Source organism: Puma concolor, chromosome C2 (assembly GCF_028749965.1).
Source record: "Puma concolor isolate L17-30 chromosome C2, mPumCon1.1.hap2, whole genome shotgun sequence".
Taxonomy (NCBI): Eukaryota; Metazoa; Chordata; class Mammalia; order Carnivora; family Felidae; genus Puma; species Puma concolor.
In genome coordinates, this window is record NC_141675.1 from 19441997 (window position 1) to 19450657 (window position 8661).

Sequence of the window (8661 nt, forward strand, 5' to 3'; positions counted from 1 at the left end):
AACTGACGCCCATCTCTGCCACTTCAGACGGAACTCTTAGGAACTGATGCCATTTGAAATTGAGCCTGGCTAGCTATGCATTTTGGAGCATTCTAATCTAGATTCTTTGTTTATTTCCTTAAGGCCAGTACTAACACCACATAAGTCCCACAACTCTGGCACTCCCTTTTTCTGGATTTCTCTGCTTAGTCTTATCTTTGGAGTTCTAGCCTGCAATCAGTTATGCATATCAGTTCTAATTCTAGCCCATGCGGCCAAGCATATGATAGCTCTTCATATATTTGAAGATGCAAGTTTTCTTTTGCTGTATAACAAACCGGAGCTTAAGCTCACGAACCGTGAGATCACTACCTGAGACGAAGTCCGACACTTACCAGACTAAGCCACCGAGGCGCCCCTAGAGATGTACTTCTAAGTGGCTTACTTACATGGGCTGGCAGACAGCTTGACTGGGGCTGTTGGCTGGCTGCCTCGATTATGCTACATGAAGCTGCTTGAGATTTTTTACTACATGGTGACTTGATTCTCAGAGATAGGTAATGGAAGGTGTCAGTCTTATTTAAGACTGAGCCTGGAACTGGCACGATATCACTTTCCCTTCATTCTCTTGGTCAAAATGGCCACAGAATAGGCCAGATCCAAATACTGGGAAATATAACTCCAGTTCTTGATGGAGAGAATTGACAAAGGTTTTGCAGCCATCTGTTATTTCTGACATTACCATTGGCATATTTTCCCCTAGTTTCCTTGCTCCACCCCTGCTCCTACCTTTCAGTCTTGTCTTCTCTAGGCTAAAAAGCCCTTGTTGCTTTCTCACTAATGCAATATTTTAGTGTAAGCCTATTGTGGAGAACAGAACAAGAATTTCACCTCCTTTCTATTAAAGTTTGTATCTTTCTTGATGTAACCGACGGTCGTATTAACTTCCTTAAGGGTCACATTTCATAGTTAACTGACACTGAACTTATTACTGATTACGCCCCTAAGGCTTCTTGTTCTAATGTCCTGTTGGTATGGCATGAAACTTCTGTCTTATACTTGGAAAGCTAGATTTTGGATTCAATTCAGTTATTTAATAGCTGTCCTTGTGAAGTTTCACCTTGTTAGATCTAAACTACTGCCCTTGCCTATGAAGATAATTTAGATTCTTGTCTTTTAACATAGCAGTGTTCAGTCAACATGAAGTTGATGGCTGTGCTCTTAGGTGTTCAGGCAAATAATTGAGAAAAATGTTAAACAGCCTGGATATAGAACTATGTGGTCTGACACTTGTAGGATGACACGGGAATCATCACTCAATTCTTCAATTGTCCTTGCACTTATCATGTAAAATTCTACTTCATGTCATGGTGTATCATGAAACATCTCTTCAACTTTTCTGCGGAGGTTCAGATGCTTTGCATCTACTGTATTTCCCAGATGTTGCAACCCAGTAGCCCTGATGAAGAAGGAAAAACTGCCAGACAAATATGGCGTTTTCTTAATGAAAATGTACTGTGTTCCAATAAGCCCCACTCCTCTTTCAGGGTCTCATTGACTTAAAGCTTTTTACTTTTTGCTTATTTTTTCAAAAATTAGTTTGATGGAGGGGTGCCTGGGTGGCTCCATTGGTCGGGCGTCCAGCTTCAGCTCAGGTCATGATCCCATGGTCCATGGTTCAAGCCCCACCTCTGATTCTGTGCTGACAGCTCAGAGCCTGGAGCCTGGAGCCTGCTTCAGATTCTGTGTCTCCTCTCTCTGCCCTCCTCTGCTTGCACGCGCTCTCTCTTTCTCAAAAATAAATAAACATTAAAACAAATTAAAAAATAGTTAGATGGAGGTGTATTTACATAAATCTGAAATGTACAATTTGATGAATTTTGACAGAAGTATGTATAGTCCCTTCAAACCACCACTGTAACTAACTGAGACTCAGAACATTTCCACCAGCTTCCAAGGTTTCCTCCTGCCTCTTTGCAGTCACCCCTCCCCCCGTCCCCCATCCTCAGGCAACCACCGATTTTTCTGTCATGATAGGTTACTTACACTTCCTAGAATTTCATAGAGAGAGAGTATACAGTATGCACGTGTTTTTGTGTGTGTGTGTTTGGCTTCTTTTAGTCAATATTAAGACTTTGGGATTCTCCACACCGTTGCTCTCTCAGCGGTATGTTCCTGTTTAGTGCTGTGTGATACTCTGTTGTAGGGATAGAACACATTTTGTTTATCCACTTCCCTGTTGGTGGACATTTGTTTCTAGTTTTTGGCTATTATGAGTGAAGCTGCTTTGAATATTCATGCAGGAGTCTTCATGTAGACATGTGTTTTCATTTCTCTTTGGTACCTGGACTACTCCTCCTTTTTTTGTTTTTGTTTTTGTTTTCCTTTTCACCAGACTGTTCCTGCCTAGAGTTAACATCACCATTCGGCAGTTTTTGAAAGCTAACGTATGCCCTATTTTGGAAATCATAGCAAAAGTTACCTTCCCCCAACCTTCCGGTATAACTTGAGAGTCCTCAAAACTCTCCATTTACAAGTTCTTCCAATTCTTTAAACACAGTTAATTTGTTTCGAGAATTTATTGTCTTATAGCAAGCAGGTTTGGGGGCAAGTATTGAACGTTCAAAATGTGTGCCAGAGTAAGCACTATATCATCTAATTTTCTGTTCACAACAATTATATAAGAAAGGTACTGTTTTTTTTTTTTTTGTCTTGTTTTGTTTTGTTTTTGTTTTTTGAGAGAGACAGAGAAACAGAGAGCACACACACAAGCAGGGGAGAGGGGCAGAGGGAGAGGGAGAGAGAGAATCCTTATCCAGTGTGGAGCCTGACACAGGGCTTGATCTCACAACCATGAGATCATGACCTGAACCGAAATCAGGAGTCAGATGCTTAACCAACTGAGCCACCCAGGCGCCCCAAGAAAGTACCATTTTAATTTTAGTTTTTTAACAGGTGAATAAACAGGAGCATAGAGAAATGAAGCAACCTGCCTAAGTTCTAGCTAGGATAGCTAAGAACCTAAGATAGCTAGGGAGCTAAGTTTGTAAGCTGTGTGTTTGTCTCTGGAGCTGGAGTCCAAACCACTTCACAATATAAAAGAGACCATGAAGATTATGATATGAAAACTGGGCATGCAACGTGATGAGTGTTTATAGGAAAGAAAGGTTACTCTGAGGGTGAGGAAAATGAAGAATGTCCTTAAAGAGGAAGTGATAGCTAAAGTGGGTCTTGAAAACCGGATGAATATGGATGGTAAGGTAGGGACAAAAGGATATAAAATTCAGATGGACAGGTGGCCTAAGCAAAGGCCCAGTGGCAGGAATGGGAGCATCGTCCAGCTGCCTCACTGCAGATCTGTGCACTGATGGGAGACCAGGGAAAAAGGGGTCATGAGATTAGGTATAATGGCAGGCAGACTGTGGTCAGACCACCAGTTTTTGAATGACGGTCTAGGGAGATGACCTTGACTTAATTGTGATGTATGGTGGGAGACACTCTTGCAGGCTGTGCTGAAGGATTAATATGATGGCTTTAAATGAATCAAAGGAGGATGACAGCAAAATTAGGAAAGCCAGTTAGGAATCTGTTGCACTTAAAAAACAAAGCCAAACAAAAACAAGGCCCTGAATCAGAGTGGTGGCAGGGGCAAATCCTGTATTGGAAGAGTCGACTGAATTCTGCTTAGTGTTAGAAATTCAAATGATGTTTGTATCATTTACTCTTTTGGGTATAATAGATACATTTGGGTATAAAGTTTTAAGTACTTAATGGCATTTATGCCAGTTGATATCTTTCTGATTTTTCAAATTTATAAACACAGATCTCTCAAGTTATGCCATTTGCATGCAGAAGGAATTAAGATGTCAATAAACTGAAATTATCTATTTCGTTAACTATGCTGTTTTTTTACCCTTAATTGGGTAATACTAGATTAGTAACTGTTTCGGGTGACATCTCTTTTTGATTATATCTAAAAGACCTCATCACATTTTACAGTGACATAAATATTTAATAAAGGTGTCTGACTTAATAAAGTTTAAGTACACAATTAAAGAGCTTGCAGAATACCCACATATATTTTATTTATTGAGGCATATTTCATACGCATGTTAACGTACGATCTAAAATGTACAGTTTGATGAATTTGACAAATGCCTATGTACACAATACCTCACCCCATCGAGATAGGGTCTCCTCGTTACTCACAAAGTGCCTTGGGCTTCTCCCAGACAGTCCTGCACCGTTCCAGACCCCAGGACCACTCTGCCCTTCTATCACCATACATTGGTTTGACTGTGCTAGGATTGCGTGTAAAGGGAGTCATGCATCACATACTGTTTTATGTTTAGCTACTATCACTTAACACAGTGTTTTAGAGATTCATCCATGATTGTTGCATAGATCTGTGGTGCTTTCATTTTGATTGTCGAGTAGCGTTCCCACATATGAGTATACACCATTTCTTTAGCCATCTGTCTGTTGGTTTGGATTCTTTTCAGTTTGGGACCATTATGAATATTTTTGTGCAGGTCTTTCTGTGGACATGTGGTTGCATTTCTTGGACAAATACCATGTCTGTATCATATGGGAGGTGTATGTATAACCTTTAAAAATGCTAAAATGTTTTCCAAAGTATTTATACTTTGTAAATATATCTTAGGATTGTGTGGTTCTGGACTTCTTTTTTGTATAAAGCAGACCACAAGACTTGATTAAGAATGCAATATTCACATTAGGCTTACAATGACATTTCCCGTGACAATGAGGACTTTGTGATTATAGATGGCTAGCTTAGCCACCAACACCATTTTCCCCATAATTATGCTATAAATTAGGGGTGACCCCTGAGCCTCTTCTAGTAAGAACTTCAGTATCTGGAAGGTGAACATGAAATTCTCCAAGGTGTTTTTAAGTGGTACCTAAAGTAAAAACATGCTGTAATGTCACATAAGTTAATAATTTTAAGGAGCCTATAGGCCCGGCAGTGAAATTAAATGCTTAACAATAATTCAAAAATGGCTTACAGAAACTTAAAAATGTGAATCATTTAGTGGGGCTGAAATTATGCTCCTGACATATATGTGTGACACACGAGAGCACTTACCTGGGAATTTATTACCAGCTTCTGAGCAAACAAAGCCTGACCTACATTTGACTAAAGTCAGCTGTCTTTGGTTAATCCTATGGGCTTCTTTTTATTAATGTCACAATTGCTAATGTGGTATAACATTGTCATTACTGAATAGCACCGCGGGATGAGTTGCAGCTGTTATCTCTCTTTCTGAACCTACTGAGTCATTAAATCTGAGTTTGGGGGAATACAAGTTGTAAAGATTATTCAAATTCTGATTGAGAAATAGGACTACTGGGAAATTGTAGGTACATAAAGTAAAACTTTGAATCAATCAAGGGTTTGTTTTTTTTTTTTTTTTTGGTAAAGCTTAAATGTTCAAAATTGTTCCTTAGGTTTAATTTGAAATCGAACGTCAAAGAAATAGAGGGTAAACATAAGAAAATAAAAGAATAATAATATTTATATGCAAAGTCCTTCTTGCTGATGGGAAAGTGATGTGTTGTGATTGAGAAAATATCAGGAAGATATTTCCTTGAAAACACTGTAGCATTTTGTCTCAAGAATCCTAATGTTAATTTAAGAAGAATATGCCTTTGTTCTAACAAGACAGAATAATCGATTTCTCTTTAATCGCTAAGGGGAATTTTGTTGTATTGCTTTTGGCAGTCCCGCAAAAATTTCTTCTTTTAAAATTCTTACTTTGCCTTTGGTCATGATTAGTACTTAGTGAAGGGTATAATCCTGCAGTCCCTAAACTGAGCCAAAGTACCTTAGGGTGCCTCAGAAAATTTTCAGTTTTTGAGGGGAGTATAGCAATATTCAGTATTTCTTGGATACCACATAAACTACTAGCTCAGGATAGTTTTCAGTTTCTTCAATAAGATTGTACTACATTCTTCTCAGTGGTGTCATATATTTGTGAAGCTGTGTTTTTGACAGTTGCTATACTAAGTAACTATTACAACATGAAAAGCAGAGTGGAATGCGGGATGTGGGCAGTGTCCAATCTGATTCTATAATTTGAGAAGTTATGCAGTGCCCTATGGACACACACATCCCAATTAGTAACTACTTGTGGTTATTTGAGGATGAAATAAAAACATATTTTCCTTCAGTTTAAGCGTATCGTTGTTTTCAAATAGCTAGTAAGTTATTTGGACCTAAAATAAGCAACAAACAAACAGAAAAAACAAAAACTCTTAAATAGGGACCTGACTACTTAGTAAATAGAACAGTTGGTTATTTCATTTAGGCTGAGGACACTGGGGAAATCATGGGTCACCAAAGATCCCTCAAAAGTGAGAAATTTTGGGAACACCTGGAATAATCTGATGATCACTTCAATACTTTCTGATCTGTTACATTTATTCAAGTCCTGTTTATGTTTATTCTGGCCTGTTTTTGATGTTATTTGAAAATGTTGGAAGCAATGGGAGTTCAGAGATTGGCATTTCTGAAGCTCATTTTTCCCGGATGATATTTTGGAAGCCAGACGTCTGCAGTGACTTCATTGACTCCAAGCAAAAATTTTAAGTTGAAAAAGCTCGTCATCTGCACCACACCCACAGGCATAGAGGTCCTGGATACCTGGACCGCCTGTTTCCATGGCACTGCTAAGAGCGTAGTCTGTGGACCAGCAGTCATTAGCAATGCAGAATCTCAGGCCCCACCCCAGACCTGCTGAACCTGAACCTGCATTATAAGAAAAGAAACTCTAGGTGATCACATGCATATTAAAGTTTGAGAAGCATGGCTCTATCATTCTATCCAATCCCACCTCAGCCTTCCTGCACAGAATCCCTCATTCCCTTTGAATGTGTCTCTAAAACCTAGTTTCTCTGTGCCCTTTACTGTCCAGTAGGCAAACTTCCTAATGAATTAATGCTTGATAATAGTTGAAATGTGCTATCATTTAGAAAAGACTTTGAAAAAACTGTCACACTGGATTGTTATTTTTGTCTTGTAGATGCCTTCGCCGTTACTTATCTTCTAGCTATAGTTTTCAGGGTTAGGCTCATTACACACCCCAAAATGTGTTTCCCTGGTGTGGAACAGAAGGCACGGATGTCGGGCATGTGAGATGGAAAAATGGGATGTTAAAAGTGAGAAAAGTCTTTTGCATGCTACCCAGAGAGGGGTTGTTCTGGGTTCCCATGTCACTTAAAGGGAAACTTTGACCTTGTGCAGAGCCCTTGATGTCCTGCAAGTGAAGATGTCCTCACATTCCTTGCAGCAGGAGCCCACTAAGGTGGCACCCACCTTGTCTTCCAAATGGGACAGTACACAGCGATGGCATCTGAGTCACACATCCGAACAGAACCCGAGAGACGCTTCTGCTGGCAGCTCCTGCCCTTGAAAACCCGGCTGATGTCAATGTCATTTCCTCCAAGAATACTGGCCAGGGAGCTGGGCTGGAGTTGGCTGCTGCCACCAGAGCCACGTCCATGGCTGGCCGCTTCATTCCTGCAACCTTCACCAACCTGGTCCCGGCAGTCTTCCCAGAGCCACGACTTCCGGTGGATGCGAATCCCATGGCTGACCACCAGCCGCTCACAGAGGCATCTTGCATTGTCCTGCCTACCTCTGTGCCTTAACCTGTGTAACACAGATGCTCCTCTGCACTGTGTGGACATTTCCTTCCCACTGGGCAGTAAGGGAGCTCGCTCAGCAGGTCGCAGGCGGCGGGAGCTAGGGCCCTAAAGTTCTGCGCATGTGCGGCACCCGCCCCGACCACGCACCAGAGGGCACACGTGATCTGCCCTTCTGCAGAGATCCCGAAGAGTTCGGAAAGGAAGTGCAGGCTGCTGCTGACAAGACCGTGACACAGGAGGCATTTCAGGGTGAATGGGCTGCTCCAGCTTCCCAACATGTGGATCCTCAACCCGGGGCCACAGGCGGGTCCAAGGGCGCAGGTGCCCCGCGGGCCTCTTCAGCCGGCTCCTCCCGAGGACTGGTCTGCAGCTCCCGCCGCTCACGTCCCTGCCTGGGTAAGAACAGCCACTGAGTGGTCTTAAGCTCTTCTTTCACAGACTTCAACAGAAAACGGAAAACAAGCAGTTCCCCCAACCCCCGCAAAAAAGTGGGAAAGGGCCACTTTACGGCAGCAGAAACGAAGGCTTTGTAAGCAGTGATTGCTCTGTATTCCAGTAACAGCAGGGCTGAGAATGGAACCTGGGTCCTCTGATTCCAGTTCTGCTTTCCGGTGAAAGTGATGACAGCAAACATTGACCGAATTCTTTTTTTTTTTTTTTTAAGTTTATTTATTTATTTTGAGAGAGCATGTGAGAGAAAGGGGGGTGGGGGGGGAGGGAGAGAGAGAGAGAGAGAGAGAGAGAGAGAGAGAGAGAGAGAGAGAATATCCCAAGAAGGCTCTGCACCACCAGTGCAGAGCCCCATGCGTGGCTCCAACCCGCGAACCAGGAGATCATGACCTGGGCTGAAATCAGATGCTTAACCTACCGAGCCACCCTGACGCCCCTGATTGAGATTGAATTCTTTAAAAAAAATTTTTTTTTTTAACATTTCTTCATTTTTGAGAGACAGAGGGAGACAGAGTGTGAGTGGGGGAGGGGCAGAGAGAGAGGGAGACGCAGAATCCGAAGCAG

The 8661-nt window shown here is 41.7% G+C and overlaps 1 pseudogene; it reads left to right on the top strand.

Moving 5' to 3' along the window:
- The first annotated feature begins 3167 nt into the window (after positions 1-3167).
- Positions 3168-8300, top strand: LOC112850043 (small ribosomal subunit protein uS2 pseudogene; annotated as a pseudogene).
- Positions 8301-8661: the final 361 nt, after the last annotated feature.